Consider the following 22,149-nt stretch of genomic DNA (forward strand, 5'->3'; position numbering starts at 1 on the left):
GCGGGGATCCTTCTTGACTGTCGTGGAGCCTGTACCCGCTGTGGCCTCTAACGGGCCAGGGCTGTCCTGCGTTTGGAGCAGAGGTGGGGGTGAAGGGAGAGGCGGCCCGTGGGCCATGGCCCCAGTCCTGCCGAGTGGGGAGCGGGGGCGGGGGACCCTGCAGGGCCTTCGGCAGCCGGAGGAAATGCCTAGCCTGGCCGGGGAGTGAAGACAGAGCTGGAGCAGACCGCCTGGGGCAGGAGGTGGGGAATTCACGGGGCAGGAGGGTGTGGAGAGCTCAGAATGTCACAGAGCCCCCAGAGCCGGGGGCAGCGGCAGGGCTGCGGGCGCGAAGCGGGGAGACGCCGAGGCATCCCCAGGTCCTCGCCTTTGTGCAGATGCCTCGACCTGTCCCTTCCTGTCACGGAAAGGCATCCGGGGAGCCACGTGCCCATGGGAGGGCGGACAGTGGCCCGGCAGGAGGAGGCTGCCTGCTCACCCCCTGGCTGGTGCCCTCCAGGACCCGCAGGCTGTCCCCGTCTTTTTCTTTCCCAGGAAGCCCCCGGCCCCTGCAGGTGCCTCCAGAGTTCCCAGAGACTCAGTTCCTCTGCACCCTTCCTGGCCTCAGTCCCCAGGACTCAGGAGACCCAGAGTCAGAGCCAGCACTCATCACTGAGGCTTTAGACCTCAGAGAGCATCCTGCCAAATTACCTCCTTTCACAGGGGAGGAGCCGGGCCCAGAGAAGTCTAGTAACTGCTCAAGGTCACACAGCAAGCCAGTGGCAAAGAAGTGGACTCCAGGCTTGTGGCTTACTCCCGGGGGAGCACCTTCCTTGTTCTTTCTCACTTCCCTCCAGGAGAGAAGGGGGCTCCCCATTTTCCTTGCTCCCTGGGCCTCTGGGTGCCCAGCTCTGTGCTGCGGCTGATGGCAGTGCACTGGCCCCCGGGCCCTTCCCTGGGCGGCTCCAGCGGCTCCTCGGCGGGCCAGGCCCATGGCTCCTTTTGGAAGGTTTTTCAGGAAGGTGTCTGGAGGCTAGCCAGCAGGCCTTTTCCACCACCATGGAAATTTCCGATGATCGAGTTAGTCAAACCTCCTGCGGCCCTTCTCCCGCCCCACTTTGTTATGAAAAACAGCTCCTTGGTGGCCCGGCAGGGACAGAGCAGCTGAGATCCCAGAAGGGAACCTGTGGAGAATTCTCCAGCGAGAGGCTCCCAGGAGACGGCTAATCGGACCCAGGAGATCCGGGGTGGAATCCAGGCGCCTCTCAGGCCGGGATTTCCAGCTGCTCCGGGCCAAGAGCCAGGGCGGCCACGGGCCAAGGATTTCCGCCTGCTGTCCTGCTGTTGGTGCTCGGACCGTGTGGGCATGGCGGGCAGGGCCTTGCACACTGTTGATGCTCCGTGAATGTTGGTTGGTGGGTAGATGGGGGCCTGGGCGGGGTGACGGGGAGGAAGGGCAGGAGGGAGGGGAGCGTGTTGGTGAGACAGCTTCCATTCGGAGGAGTTGTGCCGTCCGCCCGTGCCGTGTGACCTCGGTCAGTGGCTTCCCTCCTGGTCTGCCCAGCTTCCTATGGGGTGGAGGCAGGTGCACGTGCCTTACAAGGCGGGCTGAAATGAGAAATGCCACACGTGACGTGCCTGGCTCAGTGAACAGGCGGACTTGATCATCTCCATCGTGACCCTCCCCAGCAAGACGAGGTAGAACAGATAACACATGAGCTGGGGAGGCAGCCCTGAGTCCGGCTCTGAGAATCCCCATGATGAGCTGTGTTGCCTTGGGCAAGTGACTTCACCTCTCTGGGCCTTAGGTTCCTCCCCCGTGAAGTGGGATAAAGAAGAGCAGCTGTTGCAAGGGTTGACTGTAGGGATCAAACAAGAAGGAAACTGGCCGGGGGGCGGGAAGCGTGCTCCCCCAGTGTGGTTCCCCTTGTTCTGATGGGAGAGCAGGGCAAGGGGAGTGGCAGGTCTGGCATGGCCTTTCCCTTAACTGGGGAGGGAGGGTGTTTTAGTTCAGGCTGCTGTTGTTGGGCAGAATGCAGGCTATCCCAGCTTGGTCTCAGGGGTGAGGACCAGCTGAGAGGGCAGCTGGACTGACAAGCCATCGGGGCAGCTGGTGCCCGGGGAGCCTGGACCGCAGTGCCTGGGGTGATGCGTAGCTGAGGAGCAGCGGCCACCACACTCCGGGTTCCAGCCCTAATGCAGCTCCACGCCAGCCCCTGAACTGCCCGCTCCCCCTCTGCCCTCACCACCAGCCTGCTGGAGGAGCTGCCCTTGGGCCGGTTCTTGCCCACATGGTGGGGCAGGGCGGGGCGGTGGAGGGGGCGGGTTTCCAGGCCAGGAAGTGGCCAGGCGACAGGGGCCGAGTGAGGCTCAGTTGGCGGTAGCAGAGCCGGCGGTGACTGGAGTCCCGTGCTGCAGGACAGTTAGGGCTGACTGGAGCCTGGCGCAGCTGGATTCCCGTCCTTTCCCCCGCTGTGGGGCTGGGCCAGCTGCCCAGGCCTCAGCTCCCCTTCTGTAAAGTGGGAATGACGAAGGAGCGCACCCCGCGGGCTGGCTGAGCGTAGGATGAAAGAGACACACAAGTGCCGCGTGGCCCCGCCTGGCCTGGGCCTGCACTCATCCGCCGGCTCCGCTGGGTGTCGCGCGTCCTCCCTGAGCCAGCCCTGGTCTGGGCGGTGGGACCTTACAGTGAACAAACAGGTGGCCTGGGCTGGTCATCGCGGCCTGGTTTGCCCGGGACATTCTTGGTTTTAGCCCCCAAAGTCCTGCAGCCCTGAGAAAACCCCTCAGTCTCGGGCAAACCAAGACGGTTGTTGGCCGTAAGCATCCCTGCCCTCTGGGAGTTTAAAGTGTAGTGGGGGGAGACAGACAACAAGTAAATACATAACATGTGTGGCGGTTAAAAGTGTTGCTTAAAAAATAACACAGAGTAAGGGAGAGGAGTGATGGGGTGGTCAGGGCAGGCCTCTCCGAGGAGGTGACATTTGAGCAGGGACCTCAAGAGGTTAGGGAGTGACACAGGTAGACACCTGTGGAATGAGCGCTCCAGACAGAGGGAACAGCATGGGCAAAAGCCCTGAGGTGGGACTGTGCTGGCGTGTTGGAGGAGCAGAAAAGCAGATGGGGTGGGGTGAGGAAAGGTTGACGAGTCAAATTAATTGGGACTCCTTTCAGAAGCAAGTAATATAAATGCCAACTCAAGTTAGCTTAAGGAAAAAAGCTGTATTAGCTAACCTAACAGGAAAAAGAATAGCAGAAGGATTGGCTTCAGGTATGGCTGTATCCTGGTGCTCAAATGAGGTCTTTCCATTTCTCAGCTTTGCTTGCATCTGTGTTACCTTCATTCTCAGGGAAGTCCCAGCAACCTGGGCACACCTCCTATCCATCTGTAACTGCAGCAAAAGGAGGTGCACAGTCCTGAGGTCCAGGCGTGGCAGATGGGAGCAGATGAGGTCTAGTGTGGCTGGAGCAGCGCGTGTGTGAGATGGAGAGGGGGGAGGAGGATAAGAAGGCCCTGAGCACCTGGGCCCAGCCTTGTAGATCCTGTGAGGACGTCAGACTTAGTTCTGAGTGTGCTGAGAGCCATCGGAAGGTTTTAAGCAGGGAAGTGACGTGGTCCATTTTGTGTTTTAGGAATATCAGTTTGGTTGCTGTGTGGGAAATGGGTTGTAGGGCCGGGGGGCAGAAGGGAAATCAGCAGGGGGGCTGGTGCGATCGCCCAGGTGAGCATTGACGGTGGAAGTAGAGATGGAGAGAATGGGATGGACTGGAGAGGGACGTAGGAGAAGGCCGGGACCCAGCTTGGGTCTAGGTGGGGGTAGGGGCACCATCAAGAACTTAGCAGGGTCTCAGCCCCGAAGGAACTGGGGTACGGGAGGGACCTCTGTGCCAGGGACAAGGCAGGGGCCAGTCCCTAGAGTCAGGGCCTGTTTGCCTGGATGACGTGAGTGCCCTGAGCTGGAGGCCTGGGACCTCTGACTCTCCTCCCAGTTAGGGGGCAGCTGGGGCCAGAGCCTGGAGCCTGCAGGTGGCGTGCATGTGGCCCCAGCTGTGAGAAAAAGAGAGTTGAGAGGGCAAGGAGCCCACCCAGAGACAGAGGCGGTGCAGAATTGAGGGAGCCTCCTGCTTCAGCCGTGGGCATTGCCCCTTCTGCTAGTCCTGGGTCCAGGGCAAGCCAGGATCCCCTGAGAGGAACAGCAGGGTGCAGGCTGGGTCCCAGAGCTTCTCAGGACCTGGCCTGGCCTTCACTTGGTGCCTCAGGGCAGCTAAAGGGTCTCCCCTGCCCACCAGAGAAACTGGCCAGAGTCACTGCAAGGGAAGAACTGCCCAGAGTCTAGGCTTGTAGGAAACGGTGGGCCCACGTTGGGATCACCCACTTTCTGCCCCACCAGACAGGACTAGGTCCTTGGCCACTTCTAGAATGGATGTCCAAACAGACGAGCCATGAGCATTTTTCTAAAGTTCCTGCTCTGACCAGACTTCAGGTATGGCCAGATCCAGGTGTAGCTGAGTTAAGCCTCCCAGGGCATGTACCTGGGGCAGTTCTCAAAGTCTGTGTGCTTCAGAAGGGACTCAGGTCTCCATGTACCATCCTAGGGATGTGCCCATGCCCAGATCTGGTAGCTAACGAAGAGATGACTTTGAGGCACAGAGACCAGGGAGAGTTTGACCGTGTTTGGGAGCATGACTGGGCTCAAGGTCACCTAGGGAGCACCTGTTTGGGGCTCAACACTTTCACACACATCATCTCTTTTAACGGGACAATCCTACAGGGGGGTGTTGTTATCCCCACTTTACAGATGAGGAAACTGAGGCTTGGAAAGGGCCTGCATGGCATTTGTCATGGAATAAGTTCCCAGAAAATCTGAGATCAACAGAAAATGAGTGTCACCCCCTGCCCCCTGGAGATCATGCACAGCACGTCGTAGCTTCCCACTTTGGGAAGAACCTTTATAGCAAAGGAAATCATTCTTCTCGCCCCATGCACCCCCTCCCTTCCCCCTCCCTCCCTTCCTTCCCAAACTATTCACAGGTGACCCACTATGTGCTAAACACTGTGCTAGGCCCTAGGACTACAGTAGTGATTAAAAACCAGACCCAGGCCTGCCCTCAGTGGTCTAGTGTCGAACACTAACCCAACAGTCACACAAATATGTGTAAAGTGCAACTGTGGTGAGTGAGACAACGGAGAGTATATAACAGGCGAATCAGGGAGGCCTCCCTGAGGCGGTGGGAGGAGGGTGAGTAGGAGTTTACAAGGTGGTGATGGGGAGGGAACAGCATCAGCATTCCAGGCAGAGGGAGCAGAACAGACAAAGGCCCGGCAGGGAGAGCAGAGAGAGGAGAATGGGGTGCTGGGTGGGGCTGGTGGAGCCGGGGCAGGCTGCCAGGGCTCTGACCACTTTACGGCATTTTGTCTTTATCCTAAGAGTAACGTGTGGTGTGTGTGGGATGGGGGGGAGTGGGTTGTGATGTGATCAGAACTGCTTTGCCCAGTGGCCACAAGGAGGCCAGTTAAAAGGCTGCTACGGTCCTCCAGGTGAGAGATGAGAAAGACCTGGATGGGGCAGGGGCTGTGGAGATGCGGGAAATGAGAGGTTCCGAGGACACGGAGGAAGGAGCAGAATCCACAGGACCTGGGTGATGGAGGGGACAGAGACGGTGACTCTCGTTTCCTGGGCTGTCCACCTGGAGAGAAGATGAGGCATTTCATGTGACAGTGAACCCCGGGGGAGAGTGAGGCAGGGTGGGGAAGCTTAAGGGTTGACTCTCAGAAATGTTCACTTTGAACCCCTACCTCACACCGTATGCAGATCAAATCAAGAAAACAGAAGGGGAAATCTTCAAGACTTTGGACTTGGCAGTGATTTCTTAGATATGACAACAAAAGTGCAGGCAACAAAAGAAAAGATAGATAAATTGGACTTCATCGAACTTTAAAGCTTTTATGCATCAAAGAATATTATCAACAGAGCAAAAGACAACCCACAGGATGGGAGAAGATAGCTGCAAATCGTCTCTCGGATGAGGGATTAATGTCCGGAATATAGAAGGAACTCAGACAATTCAACCACAAGAAGACAAATGGCGCAATTCAAAAATGGGCACAGGACTCACGTAGACATTCGTAGGCCGATATGCACGTGAAAGGATGCCCAATATCTGTAATCATTAGGGAAACGCAAATCAAAGCTTCAGTGAGATTCCACTTCACACCCGTTAGGGTGGCTAGAACAAAAACCAAAAAGAGAAAATAGCAAGTGTTGGCGAGGATGTGGAGAAACTGGGACCCTGGTGCACTTTTGGTGGGAATGGAAAATGGTGCAGCTGCTGTGGGGAATTGTATGGTGGTTCCTCAAGAGATTAAACATAGAATTACCAGATGATCCAGCAATTCCACGTCTGGGCATATACCCAAAAGAATTGAAAGCAGGATTCAAACAGATATTTGTACACCGTGTACATGGCGGTGTTATTCACAGTAGCCAAGAGGTGGAAGCGACCCAAGTGTCCATCGGCAGAAAAACGGGTAAACACAGTGTGCTCCCTGCACACAATGGAATGGTATTCAACCTTAAAAAGGAAGGAAATTCTGACACATGCTGCAACACGGATGAAACTTGAGGACATTGTGCTCAGTGAAATAAGACAAGAACAGTAGATGAAAGAAATTAAATTGAGAGGACCCCCAGACCTGAACGTGAAAGCTACAACTGTAAAACTTCTGGAAGAAAACAGAACATCTTCACCGCCTAGGGGCAAGAAATGACTTTTCACAGAAGACACAAAAAACACGACATAAAAGAAAGAACTGACGCGTTGGCCTGAGGTCTGCTGAGTGTGAGGCGTGGGGACTCCAGGTGGAGGCCGGGTTCCCCTGGTGTCTGTCGCTCACATGGTGGCCTGGGCTGGAGGAGCCATGTCAGACCCCTGCAGTCCGCTGATATTTCAAGCCACAACCTGCCTTTGGGGCCCACAGTGGGGTACCCCGCCTTCTGACACACCAGTCTAGACGAAGTGACTTGGGGCCGCCTCTGGAAGGGGCCTCGTGGATGTCGGAGCAGGTGAGCCCTGGGCGCTTGCCCAGGGGTCCTGCTCGGAGCGGCCCCTCACCCGGTGCGGCTGGGACCATCCGTCGACTTCTCCGGCCGAACTTGAGGTGCGTCTGTGCGGACGGCCCTCTGCCCAGCTCCGTGGCCTGCACTCCCGTCCCCGGGGCTGATGACGGAGTCGGATGGAATCTGATTTCCTCTACTAGAGGCTGGTCCATCACAGTGAAAGGAACTTACTGTCTGCAAGAGTTAGCTTCCCGTTTTGCTTGGGAAAGAACAGCGTCCGAGCTCTTTCTCCTCCGCCCTGCTGGCGTGGAGGGGGTTGGACACACAGGATCCCCAGCCACGGGACCCTGGGAAAACTGTGGAGTGAGAGGTGGTTTCCTGGTGGCCTTGCCTCACCGAGGGTCTCCAGCCTCAGCTCCCAGCCTTGCACCCTGCCCTCTGTAGCCGGCCCCAGCCCCCGGGTTTCCTGGCTCCGCCATCCCGGGTCTGTTTCTACACGGCTTTCCTTGGAAAGCAGGGAGTAGACTTGGCCCCACTAGACGGTGCCTCTGGGTCTGTGTGGGACAAAGGGGTCAGGGGCTCATTTGAGAAGGTGATGAAAACCACAGAAAAACGTGAATCAACACAAACCCTCACCAAGAATTTCAGCAGGTTCACGGGCTGCCCCCCCCCGCAGCCCCCATGGACCTCAGCTAGAGGCAGCCTGACCCGGGGCTCCACGTAACGGCGCCAAGGCCGCCCTGAGTGCTTTCCTGCTTTGCCATCTGGTTGTCTTCTGGGGGAGATATGGTTATGCCACTGTTGCAGATGGAAAAACTAGGGCTCAGAGTGGTCCCCCAAACTGCCTGCCTGGTCCTGGAGGAGTAGCTGGGCCTGTGTGCTGGGCGTCCCAAACTCACTTTCTCCTCCTGTGTGGCCTGGAGTCCCCCCCACGCCACCCCCGGCTTCTCCCAGCGGGAGGGAGGGGTGTCAAGTAGTCGGGGGTGGGAGGCCCTGACCCCGGGGGAGCTGAGCTTTTGTCTGAATCACCTTCAAGTCCCCAGCGTCCGACCTGAGGCCCCAGAATCAACCGACTCCGTGACAGGAGCCATGTGGGGCATCGCACGTGGGAGGGGCCTCTGGCTAAGAAAGGCTCCTAGATGTCAGCCCTGTCCATCCCAGCTCTGTGATCTGGGCCTCTCTGAGCCTCGGTTTCCCTGCGTGTAAAATGGGAGCATCAACGCTCCTGTGACAGAGTTGTTAGGAAGATGAACAGAGACATCGTGTGACAGGCACTTGCTCAGTGTTTCACAGCACTGTCACCTCCCCTAAAGCCTAGGCAGGCACGTGTAAATAGCCACATCTCACGGGCAGAGAAACCGAGGCGCAGCGCAAGGCAGTGGCCTGCCCAAGGCCGCGTAGCAAGTAGCAGAGCTGGAATCAGAGCCCAGGTCCGCCTCACCCGGTCTGTGCCCTTGACCAAGTGCCTGGTGCCCAGCACTTAGTAGGTGCTCAATAAGTGGGCGCTGCCCCTCCCTGTCCCCAGAGGGGCTTCCGCAGGTGCCCACGGGTGGGAGTGGTAGACACGAGCAGAGTGGAAGCGGCCTCTCCAGGCCGGGTCCCGCTCCCTACCTCGTGCTCTGATTCCCACGCGGCAGGCTGACCTAAGCTTGAGCAGCGGTGAGAGAGCATGAGCTCGGTTGCCCTTCTTTCCCTGCTTTGGTCTTTTTGTTGTTTCCCCTCCTGCTGCAGGGGCAGGTGGGGGACCCAGCAAATGTTCGGCGTGGCCACCCCTCGTTCTCATGCCCGCTCACCTCCTCCCTCTGTTAACCTTCCTTCTTCCCAGGCTGTTCAGAGTGGCCACCCAGGCTCAAACTGGAAGTGACTGAGTCTTAGCACCCCAGCTCTGGGACATTCCAGACTCGTGAGTGACACAGGGACAGATGCCGAGAGCAGGGGTGCTCTCAGTGACCCACGAGCAGCCTGGGCCAGGGCGCAGCGGTGGGCCAGCCCCCTCGCCCAAGGAGCTCCCAGAAAGACCAGGAGAGTGCGGTGTGTCCAGGGGCCGTAGAAACACGACTGGGGTATTGGCAGCTGGCTCTTGAGAAGGAGAAGGCTTTAGAAGAGCAAGAGTTCGAATTAATTAGCCTTTAGAGGGGCACCCCAGGCCGGGGAGCCGCCTGGGCGAGTCTGGAGGTGCAGCACCCCCCCACAAGGTGTTCATTATGATTGGAAGGAAGGGGCCGAGGACACAAGGCTGGACAAGGGCACAGGGCTTGTGCGCCGGGCTGAGGATTTGAACCTTGTTCTGAGGGCTGCAGGGAGCCACGGATGGTGCGGGGAAGTCAGGTCAGGCGACAGGTCTGCCGGCACGGTTGCCTGGCTTCCCTCTCCTTCCCTGCCGACCTCTGGGAGCCGGAGCTCGGCTCTGAGCCCCTTCCCTTCTGTCCCCGCGCTCTCTCCTCTGGTGATCTCACCCTGTCCCAGGGCTTTAAATACCTTCCTTAAGCTGCTGATTCCCATATTTATATCTTCAGCCGGAGCCTCTCTTCTGTGCTCCCGGCTCGTCGTCCAACTGGCCGCTTGGCATCTCTGCATGGACGCCTCTCAGGCATCTCGACGTGAGCAAGTCCAAAGCAGGATCCTTGCTCACGCCCACCCGCCCCCACAGCCTGCTCCTTCTCAGCTCCCATCCTAGGAAACGGCCCCCATCCACCCTCCTCTGAGGGCTGAGCCTTCTCAGGCACAGCCTCGCTCCTCCTCCTGCCTCTGGAGCTTGTCCTCTGGGTCCCGCTTCCTGACTCCCACCTCCCCCATCTCTTCACCCCACCACCACCCACCTGCACTCGCCTGGATGGCGCAGTTGCCGCCTCTTTCTCCCTCTCGTCTTCTCACCCCAACAGTCCATTCTCCAATGGATGTTGGAGCTTAAAAGTAAGGAGCTGTGCCGTCTTGCTGCCTCAGACCCTTTGGAGGCATCCCTCTGCCCCTGGAGGAAAGCCCACTCTCCTCGGCGTGGCTGGGAAGCCTTGTGTGACCTGGCCTCTGCCTTCTCTGAGCTCGCCTCGCCTCACTGTCCCTCCCTCGCAGGCCCCAGCCTTGCTGGCCCTCTCTGTGTCGTTGAAAGCACGCCCTGCCCCTCTCCACCTCAGGGTACCTGCCTGTGCTGTTCCCTCTGCCTGGCACACACTGGCCCAGATTTTTGCACATCCACTTGGCAAAATAGGTCCCCTGGCGGTCCTCATAATGCCTTATTCTTTTCATAGCACTTTCCACAGTCTGTCTTCCCAACAGGAGTAAGCACTGTGTGCCTGGCACACAGTAGGTGCTTATTCATTAACTCTGAGTGAATAATTCAGAGAATAGAAGAAGGGGACCTACAAGCAGGAGGCCATGGGAGAGAGAATGAGACCTGAAAGCACAAAGGGCAAATAGAGGAAAGGAACGAGCCCAGGCGGGATGTTTGGATTTGATCTTAGAGGCACTGGGGAGCCACAGAAGGTTCTTGAGCAGAGTCATGGAAATGGAAGTGATCATTAGAGCAGGGGAGGCTGGGTGCCTGGTGGTCATGTGACCAGCTCTGAAGTCAGGCTGCCTTGGGTCAGATCTTGGTTCAGCAACTTCCCAACCAGGAGACCTCGGGCAGACCGTTTGGCCTGCCTTGAGCCTTGGTTTCCTCCTTTGTAACACAGGGCCTGCTAACAAAGCCTACACGTGAGCTACTGAGGTGTTAAAGGAGATGGTGCGGGGAAAGTTTTGGGGATGTCATAAGTGATCAATGAACGGGATGCTCCCTGTTCGATGGGGGAGACGGGCAGATAAACCTCGGCCTGTGGTCCCCAGGATGAGCCCTGCCCTGAAGGTACAAGCTGGGCCTGTGCGAGCAGAGAGTTAAATCCGGGAGGGTCAGAGAAGGCCTCCCAGAAGAAGTGACATTGGGTTTCGGAAAGGCAGTTTCCTTGAGAGAATATTTTGAGTCAGCAGCCACTGGCCCGTGAACAAGGGAGGGGGGTGTGTTCTGGCTGCTCAGCTCCCAGAATAACCCGGCTCCGAGGGCGGACGGCCGGACAAGCTCCCGGAGCCGCCACTCTGTCTTTCCTGGCCCGCTTCTGGCTTCCTCGGAGCAGTCCTTGCCGTGCCCAGGGCCCCCAGGTGGCAAGAGGGCCTGGAGGCGGGATGCCCCAACCAGAGCTCCCCTGGGCGGGGGCGCCAGGCAGTCAGAGCGGCGGCACACAGGCCTCTGAGCTGTCCCCATGGGACCCGTCAAGTTTGCATTTCGGCTTCTGGACCAGCTTGACTGCCGAGGCCGAAAAGGACATGCTCCAGAGCCCTGGCCCTCCCCGCTCCTGCCTCTGGGTCTGGCTCCCGGTCCCCAGATTTCAGTCTCTGTGTCTCTACTTCAGCTCCTCTGGCTCTTTTTCTCTCCGTCTCTCTCTCTCCCTCTTTCTCTCTCTCTCCCTCCCCCTCAACGTCTCACTTTATCTCTTTTGAAGTCTGCCTCTGTTTCTCTCTCTCCCTCCTCCACCTCCTTCCTCCCTCCCTCCCCCAGCCTCTCAAGTTCCTCTCGGCCTTGCAGCTTCTCTCTCTCCACTTTCTTCTCCTCCGTCCCTACCCCTTCCTCTCCCTCCAGTGGGAGGCATTCTAGAACACACACACACACACACACACACACACACACACACAAGCACACATGCACACACTCTCTGAGCCCCTTTGAGACCAGAGCCCAGACTCCAGCGCCCACAGCCTCCCACACTGGCTGAGCCTGGCCCAGAACGCAGGGATGAGGGCAGGGTCAGCCACAGGGCTGGAGGTTGAGGCTAATGGAGGCGGTGGGGAGACGGAGGCCCCGTCCTGCTGTCCGTCTGCCGGTCTTCCCTCACTCCCGTGCTCAGAGCTGGGGGCCAGGCGAGGTTCCTGAGCTGTTTCCTCCCCTCTGTGCAGCTGCTGGGCTGCCCGGGCTGCGGATCGGGTCATTGGGCCCATTCAGCAGAATTATAAATAGCAGCTTGTGCCCAGCCTGGCCCATAGATCAACCACGGCCGCCACGGGGCCTTCAGGCCCCCGTCCTCCACCTCTCCAGCCATCCCTCGGAGGCAAGGCCCACCCCTCCCCCGTGCCGCCAGCGGGTCCCCAGGTCAGTGGCTGATGTGCCATCGCCGTGGCAACCTGCGTGTCCCCATCCAGCCAGGCTCAGGTTGCGGGAGGTGGGGGTGTGGGCAACGGAGGGAGAGGTCCAGTGGCCTAGTCACTGCTCTGTGCTGGGGCTTGCGGGCTCTCTTGGGGGCTGGGGAGGCATCCTGTTCCCCAGAAATCTCACCTTGCTGAGGGGTGGGGGGCAGAGATGTCTGACACCTGAAGGCCTGGCAGAGGGATGCCGCCCCCGGCCACTGCCAGTAAACTGGGCACAGTGGGTCAGCCTAGGCCTTGAAGCCAGAGAGACGTCAGTTCAAATCCTGCATCCCCACCTGCTACTTAGGTCACCTTGGGACCACCTCTTGGGGCTCTGAGCTCAGCATCCTCAGTGTTGAGACACGAAGAGTGATGCACCTGCCCCCAGGGTTGCTGAAGGCATCAGAGACCAGCTGGGGGGTGGCCCGTCAGTCTCATCCATGCTCTTCTCAGTCCCTGAGCACAGTAAGGGGTCAGGGGGAAGCTCCCAGACTTCAGGGGCACACTGACTTCCTATCCGGCCTCTGCCATTCACCGGCCGGATGATCTCAGGTAGGTTGCACAACCTCTCTGAGCCTCAGTTTCCCCATCTATAAAATGGGTGTGAAAACCACATCTACAGCTCGCCCTGTTGTTTTGAGGATGAGTTGAGCCGAGGTGGGAGAAACCACTGGCACAGTGCTGCACGCATCGCCAGCCCCCTGCACAGGGTGGCTGTGCTTGCCACCACCTTCTGAGCTGTCACTTCCGTTCCAGGCTTCTTGGCAGAGAGGACCCTGCCTTCATCACTGACTCACTGGTCACTTCAGACAGCTCCCTTTCCCTCCCAGGTCTCGGTCTCCCCACCTGCAAAATGACCGCAAGACCACTCTGGCCCTGCCAGGGTCTGAGATTTGTGTATCTCAAGCAGCCCCACCGGGCTGGGCTGCATCTAATATTATATCCTGGCGTCCTCACCCTGGCCCTGTCCTTGGCTCCCGAAACCTGAGCTGTGTGGTTGCCTGGCAACCGAGGCTTGAGCTGGGGAGGCTTGAGTGTCAGGGTGTCCAGCTGCAGCCCCCTCCCTGGGGGCCAGAGGCCCCGCACTGTGCAGCCAGGGAGCCGGAGGGCTCAGGCCAGGGGCTCTTGCCTGGACCAGCCCAGGAGGGGCCTCCGCTCCTTGTGTACCTGCCCAGGCCCAGGCTGTCTCAGAGCCCACCTTCTCAGGGCCAAAGGGGCCATCTGCCTGGGATATTTTTATAGGTGGGGCACGTGGTCAGGCTCAGAGAGAAAGAAATTGGAACCTCATTGAGCTGCTAACTGATACAGCGCTGTCACCGTCACCCTCTTCCTGGAGGCCTGCAGCCCACCTTTGCCCCAAAGCAGGGAGAATTCCCAACCCTCCCCTACCAATACCTCAGGAGGCCTGGTGCCCTGGAGCTCCCTGGGGCACTTTGCGCTGCCAGAGGTAACAAATCCGGTCCCTCTTATGTTTCCTGAGCCTCTTTGCACGACCCTCCCGCGTCTGCATTCGTCCACCCTGGGAATACTGCACTGAGCGTGCAGCCCAGCTCTATGGGGTTCTGCCTGAGTGACCTCAGCAGGTGACTTAACTTCTCTTTGCCTCTGTTTTCTTTTCTGCAAAATGGGGCTAATAAGAACTCCTGCCCTGGAGAGTTGTGATGTGGATCGAACGAGGTGACGGTGTAAAGTGCTTAGCACACAGCTCGGCACGTAGAAGACGCTCTGTGAAGGTCGGCCTGTCGCGCTCATTTGTATTAGATCCTTACAGCGTGCAGGCGCCGTGCCAGGCAGGGAGGGAACGACGCAAAGCTCTCTGAGAACAGGCAATGTGGGGTTGCTCTCCATCCATGCTGCGTTGCACAGGTCCTAGCACCTCACAGGCCCACGGTGGAGTCTGCCAAAGGAGTGGAGGCGAGAGATGCACCGTTTCCCCTGAAATCCACTGCTGCTCAGGGAGCTGAGCTGAGGCATGGGCTGCAAACATCTTTTACAATTTCGGGTTTTCTTTAGAATCTATTTCGTCTGTATCATCGGCAAAGTGACCAAAGCGGGTTTGAAATCTCTTTGGAGATTTTCCATCGCTGGCCTGTGTTTGGGGTGGGGCGGGGCAGGCGGGGCCCCGGGTAATTCAGGTCGGCTCGGAGAGCAGGGCAGACAGCCAGTGGTGGGTGGGGGTCCGGCGCTTACAGGAACCCGAGAGCGAGTGCCTCCTCACATTGTACACCCTCAGTGCCTACTTGCCTCTCCCTAGTCCCAGCACTGTCTCTGAGTGACCTGTGTCAAGCAAGTCACTTACCCTCCTTCAGCCTCCGTCCCCTCGTCTTTAAATGGACACCCTGCTCCATCTGCCCCAGAGTCACAGATGAGACATGGCAGGTTGTGCTGTGAAGAACTCATGCCAGCAGCAGCCTTTGTTTATCAAAAGATAGCGATGCGGTCCATGGAAGAGGGCTGGGCTGGTGGCAGTGCCTCCCCAGGGCCTCCCATTCGTCAGCAAAGCCGCGTTGGGTGGCCGCCAGCCCTCTGGCCGGGGAGCCATTTCTAACAGCAGGTGATGCGGCCTGGCTGATGGCTCCAAGATTTCACCCTTGACTTCTTCCAAACACAGGAAGGGGCTGCCATCTGCTTTCCGCCCCTCACACACAGCCTGCCAGGTCGGCCAGAACCCCACCTCACACCTGTCAGCAGTGTGGGGGAGAAGAGTCCCACTGGGGGTTTCCTCAGTGGATGCTAGAGCCGGCGATAGCCTGGGGACCTCCTCCCGCCCAGGCCACTGCGGCGCCAGACGCTGCTCCTCAGCCTCAGGGAAGAGGAGCGGGGCCACCCGGCTTTCTCTCTCCCTGAGAACAGCACATTTCACTCCAGTGCGGTCCCCGCCACAGGGCAGCTCCATCTGTGCTGGTTCCAGGTCCCGGAATCTGTTGAGTGCCCAGGTCAAGAGCATAGCTTTGGGACTCAGACCCTAAGGCAGACCCTAATGTGACCTTGACCAGTCATCCCACTGTCTGAACCTCAGCTTCCTCGTCTGTACAGTGAAGAGAATAAGATTATCTCCCTCGGGGGCTGTCGTAGGTATGAGCAGGACCATGCAGGGCAAAGCTGAATATGGGAACAGCACTTGGTCAGAATAACACTTAGCTGCTCTTACGATTGTTTTTGTGACCATCGCTACTCCAATGCTGTTATAACCGCGGCTGCCTCCGTGCCAGCAATGAGAGCTTGTTTCCTCTGGTTCAGCCACAGCGTCCATCATTCCCGGAGCTCAGTGCTGGGTATCTAGTGGGTACCACTGCATGCTCTCTGCCTTGGTATTCAAACGCAAGCGCTTGTTAAAGAAATGGATGAGTCCATGACCCATGGAATTCCGTTCTCTCTCGGTTTCTGGAGTCGAGCTACATAATCCTGCAGCCGCTTTTCCACATGTCCACTCTGCAAGCTCTGTTAGGCACCAACTGTGTCTTCCAGTTGCACTGGGGACCCAGGGATGGATGGAGTCCCATGCCCTCAAGGGCACAAAGATTTAAGCCCTTTGAGGGATCAGTTGACTCTGCTTGGAGAGTGGGGTCAGCATGGGGTTCACTGAGGAGGGGCCTTCTGAGCTGGGCCCTGCAGGATGAATAGGAGTCTACCAGGCCGAGAAGCAGAAAGGAGGGAACAGCTTGTGCTAAAAAGCATGGCAGGTGGTCCACAAGGCAGTTCTGCATTGATTTTTTATTACTAAACCAAGAAATTTTCCCCCCATTGATGTCTCAGTTTCCAGAAGATAACTCTGGCCAGTCCCAGGGCATGTACATGCCCATCGGGGTGGGGGTGCCATGAGCCAGAGAGGCCCCCTTCCCTGGGCCTTGATCCGCTGTCCAAAACTTATCACAAGTCAACATGTGAAAGTCTCTTAGAAACCATCTGGTCTGACCTCATTTTACAGATGGGGAAACTGAGGCCCAAAGAGGGAAGGCAGAGGAGTGAGGACAGCTAACAGTGGACCTCCTAGCCAGGCTTGCCCCAGGCCTACTCACTCGTGGTTGGGAGTGACCAGCTCTGGAGCTGTATGTTCTGTGCATGATCTTGAGCCCCCAGGTCACCCACCCGCTGGAGGAGTCACTCTCTGCGGGACCTACCACAGGCCCCTGAATCTTTCTAACCTTAGTTTTCTTATTTATGAAATAGAAAAGACCGGTGGGGCTCTTTGTGAACTTCAAACTGAAAAGCATTCTGTGAACGCTCTTAAAAAGTGCCGTTTGTCGTTGCTGTCATTTTGTCCTGGCTGAGCCCCGGTGGCAGCGTTCCCTGAGAACTAAAGGCCACCCTGCAGACAGCCCCAGAGACAGTGACAAAGCGTCGGCTGCTGGTCAGCCTCCTGTGCTCTTTCTGGAGCCCTTGTGGGCGGCCCCCTCTTGGTACCCACCTACCTCTCAAACTGGGAGCCTGAGGTAGTCTCAAGATAGTAATAAAACCCTTCACTGTGACCCATTGCTTCCTCACACCCCCCTACACACAGTCTAGAGTTGTATTTCCGAAATCCCCACACTTTTTGCACACCTCAACACATGCCCCCTCAGACGTGCTCGGGCAGGCTCACACACACCCTGTATGCAAGCACACATGTGCTCCAGCAAAGCCACGCATCTGTACATGCACACCTGGTTGCACAGCCGTGCACACATTCTGCGTTGCCCTGGCACACACACACACACCTATGCACTCACGGATGTGAACCTCCAGTGGAAAAGGGAGCAGGCATATTCTGCATGAGTCAGAAAAGGCCCATTAACTATGAAATAATAAAAATAGTTAGCAAGAAGGAAATTTCAGCTCAACCTAAAGAACTTTGTAACCACCAGCATTGACACAGATCATCATGGAAGGAGGGAGTGAACCCCCTGTCAAGGGAGGCATGCAAGCACAAGCTGGACTTTATACAGGTGCTGTGAAGGGGCTTGGGCATCACAGGGATTTTTACCTCTGGTCTCTGGATTCAAGTGAGCTTGGGGAGTGAGGGCCTCTTCTGGCTTTTCTGTCAAGCTTTGCAAACCCTGGTGTCCCTTTGGTGGCCCTGCCTAGACCCGCATTATCTTCCCAACAACCCTGTAAGGTAGGAACGATTATTATCTCTATTCGAGAGATGTGACAGCGGAGGCCAGAGAGCCGCCTGGATTGGCCCCACGGCCGCTCGGTGACGGCGGAGCAAGCGTTCCTGCCCACATCGCTCTGACCCTAAGCCTAGACAAAGCCGTGCTGGCCCTGCTTGAGTTGCGAATCAAATGGAAAGTGTGTAAGAATCCACAGAAGTAAGAAACTTCTGGGAGTGGGAGGAAATTCCCGAGAGGGGATGGCACTCGGGGTTGTAATCTAGGGACCCAGCGATGGGGTAGAACTCAACAGGCAGGGAAAGGGGCTTGCCAGGGAGGGGTCCCAGCCATATACATATGGAGGGGGGCTGCTGGAGGGCCCCGATGATGGGGGTAGAGGGGAGCCAGGCTGCACACACCTGCCGCGGCCTCGCTCACTTTCATTTCGGGGCTTGGAGCCTCCGGGGAAGGCTGTGGCTCTGCACAGCTTCAGCGAGGCTGGGGTCCCCTGGGCCTGCGTCCCCCGGGAGGCTGCCTTCGCATCTGTCCCTGTGCAGATGGCTGGTGAGCGTAGCTAGCGGCCCCCGCCCCCACCCGCACCCCCTTCTGTCGCCGGGACTTGGCTGCGCTGGGGAGGGGAGCGTGGTGCGGCATTATTTTTAGAAGTGGCACCGTCTGTTCAAGGTGCCGGTGGATTCTGTTCGTCTCCGCAGTGGCCGGGACAGCCATGCCAAGTCAGGGGGAGAGCTGCAGCGCTGACTGGCTGGGATGGCCACTGATCAGCACGCCAGCCTGCTGGATGGGGCACTGAAGAGACTCTCGGCCCCACAGGACATGGGCTTCTGGGATCTGGGGCTGGGACTGCCAGTGGGGTGGCTCCAGGGCCAAGGCGGCCAACACATAGGACAAGCTCGGCGTGGGGGGGCGTCCTGTGCTGAGACATCTTCCCACCAGACCCCGAACGCTTCAGTGTGTCCCACCCTCTGAGCTGCCACCTCCTAGGGCTTCTGAGTCACCTCGGGAGGGACTTGGGCTGGTGATGAAAGCGGGGGCTTTGATAGCAGACTGCCTGGCTTCAGATCCAACAACTACGTGACCCTGGGCAACCTCTTAACCTGGTGAAGGCTCCGTCCGCTCGTATGCACATGGGGTGCCATAGCAGCTCCTTCATGGGGTCCAGGTACAGGTTTGCCGATGTGATGCCTGTGAGGCTGTGGCCCGCCACCTGGGTGCATTCGACATCAGCTCCTCTACCGTCTGGCTGACCAGTTTCCTCTTTTCTGATGCAGACTGCACCCTAAGATTCACTGTCCCCAGTGTCCTTCCATACTCAGATTGCTTTCTCAGTCATGGAACCAACATTGGCGGAGGTCTGTCCTGTGCTGGGGGCCTGGGGAGGCCCTGTCCTCAGGGAGTTCATGGTCAAGGGGGAGGCAGGCTAACAAAACCCACCCTGAGACTGAGGGTGGAGGCTGCACAGTCGAGGAGTGAGCCGCACGGGCTGGGCTGGCGGTGGAGAGGACTTGAAATTTGGAGCAGGGGACCTGGAGAAGTTGGCTTCGGATCCAGGCCTTGGAGAGGAATGTGTTGATAAACGGAAAAGCAGGTGTAGACAGTCCTGGGTAGAGGGAACAGAGTTTGCAAAGGGTGAGAGGTGAGAGCCTGCATTAGTTGTTTGGGAAATGCTAGAAATTCTCTTAGACCAGAGCCCAGGGAAGCTGGCTCCATGCCAGTCAGGCAGGATCCTGGATGCCATGGTCATGAATATGTTTGTTTTAAATAGGCACCAGGGAGCCAGCGACGGTTTTTAATCCAGAGAGTGCCATGCTCACACCCGAGAGGCAGCAAAATATGGTGGTTTTAGAGTCAGACAGATCCCAGTTTACTCCCAGCTTTGCCACTGGTTATCTGTGTGACCTTGGGCATGATGTTACTTCACCTCTCGGAGCCTCGGTTTCCTCATCTGTACAATAGACATAATAATGCCTACCTCATGGGGTTGTTCTAGGATAAGGTATGTTCAGAGCCTAACACCGTTCCTGACACATGGAGGCCACTCAGTAAATGGGAGTCACCATTAGCATCACTTTGGGAACAGTGAAGTAGGGGAGGTTGTGGATGAGGAACCTGAACTACAGTCAAGAGCCCAGGGAGGCGAGGAAGAGGAGGGAGCCTGAGCCCTTACTGCACTCTTCCCTGGGTCTGGATACCTGATTGGACGGGAAGAAGGGAACAGAGTCAAGGGTGACCCTGATAGACCTACTCTGAGGACCTGGGAGGGTGCATTAGATGCCATAAGTGACAGGGGTCACAGAAGGATGGGGACATTTGAGGGAGTCTGAGGCCTGGAGGACCTTCAGAGGGGACACTGGGCAGTCAGGGGAGGGTTGGCTCTAGAGCTTGGAGAAAGGGGCAGAGTGGAAATGTCTGGAAACCATCCATGTTAGGATGAGAGTTGATGCCAGATGGGTGATATTGCCCAGGGCATTAAGAAGGTCAAGGAAGGACCATGGGAAAAGCCTACAGTTGACCCCAAACCAAGAAGCCATGCAGATCCCTGGAAAGACATGGCCAGAGAAGTCCCAGGAGCGTGAGAAGTAGGGGTGAGGAGTGGTCAGCCATAGGCAAGAGCTTGAAGACTGAGAAGGGCCCTGGTGTCAGCCGGTAGGAGATGTCCCCAGAAACCACCCAAGAGCCGGGCCTAGCAGGAAGTGGCATTTGGATGGTCAGGGACAGGGAGCCAGAGGTGATTTTGAGCCAGAGGTTGGGAAGGATTCTAGAACCCAGAACCAGGAGAGTTTTTGCTACAAGAGGAAGAGAGCCAAAAGAAGGGCTGGAATGGGAGCCCCAAAGCTCTTGGGCAGTGGTTCTGCTTGTTTAAAATTCCCAGCCCCCATCACCCGAGCCTGATTCGTCTCGGGAGGCTTGGGGCTGAGGATCTGCATTCCAACCAGCCTCCAAGCGATGCCAACACAGGTGGCCCTCGGGGAACCACACTTTGAGCAGCCCTGCCCTGGGGTCCCTGAGCTCCACCCAGAGAAGCCTTTATCAGGAGAGGACAGAGAGGAAACATTGGCCGCAGGGGAGGCTGCAGGCCAGGTACAGACCTCTACTCACTCTCCTGCCCTTAGCTCCGCCTCTGGTCTCCTGGCCTTTTGATTCACCTCCTTCAAGTCTGATGCCAAGGTGGTGGCATGACAGACATGTCTGGCTTCCCACTAGAGAGACTCCAGGGGAGAGAACCAGGGCTCGGGCATGGAAGGCAGTGAGTGCACAGGCACCAAACCAGCGACAGCTCTGCTCTCGCCCAGGAGACTGGCCACAGTAGTGAGAAATAGAATCTAAAAAACACCCTCCCACATACATACACCAACCTGGGCCAGTGCCTGCGTCATTCTGACTCCCCTCCTCTCTCAAATCCAGGAGTTCTGCTTTTCTGCTCTTTTTCCTCCCTCTCCGTATAGTTTTGTCTCCTGTCCTCTGCATTCTCAGGCCATGCAGAATGACTTTCCCCCACACCTTAGCTTCCTGCTTCTCTGGTCTGGACCCCAAAGGACTCACTCAGCTATTCAAAAGTAATCTCCCAACTTAGACTCATCCCCTGGTACATCTGTAGATGAATATCCCTCCTCCACTCTGTGGAGGAAAGAATTTTAAAAATTCAGACTGAGATGCCACCACTTAAATGTGGTCCTGGCAGGAACCAGAGGGAAAGGACCACGCACAATGCAAAAGAATGGATCACTGATGGTGGGATTTCTGGCGTTGATGACAGATGGCACTGATGGGCCCGGTGGGTCTTCTGTGTATGCACATGAGTGTCCATGAATGGCCTTTTATGTAGTGTCATTTTGTTGGCTCAGACCTGCTGACTGGGACACCTCACTGCCAGAGAACCAGGCTTTGAGTGTCAGTACCAAATATCTGGGGTCAGCTTCCCATGCCTGCTCACAGAGCTCATGGAAAAGGCCCTGTGCCCTCCCCACTCCACCCACACCCAACTCCTCAGGGTCTGCAACTCCACGCTCCGTCAGTCAGCACTACCGTACTGGAAAGCTCCTAGGGCACTTAGAACCCTTTGCTCTACGTCAGCACCAAAGCACATGGACAGCTCCTTGGCACGTGGTCCTTAAAGCCCACCCCACATCCCCAGTCAGCACTGTGGCCTTGGGGACAGCTCCCAGTGGAGATGGTTCCTCTGTGCCCGTTTCTTTGTCCTCCCCAGGGGGCTGTCAGTCAGCACCTGACTACGTGGACAGTGCTCACTCCAGCCCCTTGCTGATGAGCCTGCAGGGGAGAGGGACACCCACAGGTATCAGGTTCCCTGACCTCAGCTACCCAATCCCTCTCCAGCACCCACCTCCATCCATCCATCAGCACTTCATCCCCAGAGACAGCACTCTGGGCCTCAACCCTCCACGGTCAGAGGTGAAGCCTGAGGACTCACCAACCAGCCAGTGACCTGTCGTGTGTGATCAGAGCACTGACACAGCAGAACCCTGTGCTTCACTATAGAAACTAGGAAAAAAGGCAGGAGCCTGGTCTGGTGGAGAGAGGGATGTGAGTGAGCCTGGGGGGCCCTTAAGAGTGTCTGTGTGTGTGTTTGATCACTAGCTGATCAGAATTCACCTGCTGCCCTTGACATTTGCTACCCGCCCCCCTTGGGCCTCTGCATGGCAGCTTCTGCCCTCCTAGATTTGTACGCTCTGTGCTTCTTGTTTACAAATCTTCCCTTTAAAAAATCTTTGAGAGTTTTCTGCCAACCCCAACCAAAGGACATTACACTATCACTGCACTCTTTCTCCCTCTGTAAAACAGGGGTGCTGGCAGTACCTGTGTTATGGGGTTGTTGTGAAGGATTAAATGAGATAACAAGCATAAAGTGTGTA

At 57.3% G+C, this 22,149-nt stretch overlaps 1 protein-coding gene across 12 annotated transcripts in view; it reads left to right on the plus strand.

Moving 5' to 3' along the window:
* The window catches only part of ATP2B2 (ATPase plasma membrane Ca2+ transporting 2), a 354,925-nt gene that overhangs the window by 205,670 nt on the left and 127,106 nt on the right, over window positions 1-22,149 (plus strand). The window contains exon 1 of one of the 12 annotated variants that reach the window (XM_014848163.3): window positions 11,998-12,153. The exons of the other annotated variants lie outside the window; for them this stretch is intronic. The gene's annotated coding sequence lies outside the window, so the exon portion shown is untranslated. Of the gene's footprint in view, window positions 1-11,997; window positions 12,154-22,149 lie in introns of those variants that run through there. 12 annotated transcript variants of the gene reach the window in all.

The sequence above is a fragment of the Equus asinus genome, chromosome 21 (assembly GCF_041296235.1).
Source record: "Equus asinus isolate D_3611 breed Donkey chromosome 21, EquAss-T2T_v2, whole genome shotgun sequence".
Lineage (NCBI taxonomy): Eukaryota > Metazoa > Chordata > Mammalia > Perissodactyla > Equidae > Equus > Equus asinus.